Source organism: Octopus bimaculoides, chromosome 6 (assembly GCF_046866305.1).
Source record: "Octopus bimaculoides isolate indiv1 chromosome 6, ASM4686630v1, whole genome shotgun sequence".
Lineage (NCBI taxonomy): Eukaryota > Metazoa > Mollusca > Cephalopoda > Octopoda > Octopodidae > Octopus > Octopus bimaculoides.
Window position 1 is genome coordinate 77,699,562 of NC_142933.1, and position 2,500 is coordinate 77,702,061.

Genomic DNA, 2,500 nt, shown 5'->3' on the forward strand with positions numbered 1-2,500 from the left:
TCGACTAAAAATTCAAGGTGGTGCGCCAGCATAAATGACCATGGGCGCACCTAAGAGGTTCCCCTCCGGGGTACAAGTCTGGGCGAAAAGTCGCCTCACCGGGAAACGCAGAACCTAGGGTTGTTTTTAAGGAAGACCAGCAGTCGCCCATGCATACCAACCTCCCCTCTCCACCCCACCGATGTTATTCAAGAGAAAGGCAAAAGCGCTGATTACAGTTTGGCACCTGTGACATCGCAACTCACTACTACAGCTGAGTGAAATGGAAACGTACACAACACGCAGCCCGGTCCGGGGATCGAATTCTCACAACCTCACGATCGTAAACTCGACGCTGTAACCACTGAGCCATGCACCTTCACATACACATATACGTGCATACATATACATATATATACATACATATACGCATACATATATACATATATACACATGTATGCATATATACATATATACATATATACATCTATATATTTACATATATACGCTACCAGTATATATGTATATAAATATATGAACATATATGTGTTTATACATACATATACATTTATACGCATGTATATATATATATATATATATATATATATATATATATATATATATATATATATATATATAGACAGAGAGAGAGAGAGGAGGAGGGAGAGAGGGAGGGAGGGAGAGCGAGAGAGAGGGGGGGCAGATACATTTATATACTTCCATGTATATATATAAATATATATATATATATATATATATACATTATAGTCAATTTAAACATAAACAAACAAGAAAAAATACGAAAAAAAGCACGAAAAAACAACGCGAGGACGTGGAATAAGTACAGTGTTATTGGACGCTCAGGAAAAGAAAGAAAAGAAATGAGGATTTAACGTTTCAATCGGAGATCTTCGTCAGAAATATAGGAAAAGTCCAAAGAAGGGAAGATGGAAATGAAAATCGCCAACGATGCACACGCGGTCACATATTGGAATGACTGGAAGGGAAAGGGTGGAGAAAAAGTTATTTTCAAAGACAGGAGAGTGCAAGAGAAGGAGGTATGTGTGTGTGTGTGTGTGTGTGTGTGTGTGTGTGTGTGTGTGTGTGTGTAGTTGTGGCTGTTTATGTATGTGTGTGGTTGGACATAGTATAGTTAAGGTCATAGGAAGAATTTATAGTAGGAGTGGCTGCCTGTTGTGTGTAACATATACACACATATACACACATATATATATATATACATACATTACATTTATATATACGTAATGTGAACGATAATATTTTGACAAAAGTATTTAATATTTAATTTCATGTGTGAGGTGTGTGTGCGTGCGTGCGTGCGAGTGTGTGTGTGTGAGTGTGTGTGTGAGTTTGTGCGTTTGTGAGTGTGTGTGTGTGTGTGTACGAGTGAGAGAGAGAGAGAAAAAGAGAGAGAGAAAGAGAGAAAGAGAGAGAGAGAAACTAACAAGATAAATACAATTTAGATAGATATTTGTAGTTAATCTTTATTAAACTACCAGATGAAAGAACCTTGGATCTAGCTTAGAAACCGACTCTTTCTCTATTGGCAATAAATCTTGAAATAACACTCAATAATGACATATACGAGGGGTGTATGAAAAGTCTTGAGCCTCAAAAAAAAATAAAACATGGTACAAGACTTCTGATGATTTATTTTTCAACATAGTCCCACTCGATGGCTGAACACTTTCTCTAGCGGTGCTGAAGTGCCATTATCCCGGCGTAGAAGAACTCTTTTGTTTGAGACTCCAAGAAACTTCCTACGGTGTCTATGACGTCATTATCACTGGCAAAATGGCGACCAGCCAGGGCTTTTTCAGTTTTGGAAATAGATGAAACTCAGAGGGGGCTAAGTCTGGCGAATAAGGCGGATGGGGAACAAGTTCGTATCCACAATCACGAATTGTTGCCATAGCAACCACTGAGGTGTGGGCTGGAGCATTGTCGTGATGAATAAGGACTCCTCTGGTGAGCATTCCCGGCCTTTTTTTTCTTTGATTGCTTCTCAGGGGCGTTTCAGTGGCTGAGAATAATACAGCCCTGTCACGGTGTGACCCTTTTCAAGGTAATCGATCAGCAAGACACCTTGAGAATCCCCCAAAACGGACGCCATAATCTTGCCAGCTGAAGGAATGACTCTGGCCTTCTTTGGGGTAGGAAAAGATATATGCTTCCACTGCTTTGATTGTTCTTTGGTTTCAGGCTGGTAGTGATGGACCCAAGTTTCATCCATAGTAATGAAACGAGCAAGAAAATTCTCTTCATGGTGCGTTTCTGTTCAGGAGTCAAAAGGCGAGGGACCCACCTTGCAGAAACCTTTGAGAACCCAATTTCTTTTGTCACAATGTTGTCTGCTCTTTCAATTGAGATGCTCAGTCTCTTGGCTATCTGACGACATGATATTCGGCGCTCTTGCATTATCATACCAAGAGCAAGGTCAAGGTTGTCCTTGGTGATTGCAGTTGGAGATCTCCCTGGTCTGGGATCATCTTCCACACTC

At 40.2% G+C, this 2,500-nt stretch overlaps 1 long non-coding RNA gene across 1 annotated transcript in view; it reads right to left on the reverse strand.

Annotated features, from left to right (window-relative positions):
* Positions 1 to 2,500, reverse strand: part of LOC149135274 (uncharacterized) — a 49,508-nt gene that overhangs the window by 2,356 nt on the left and 44,652 nt on the right. The window lies entirely within an intron of this gene.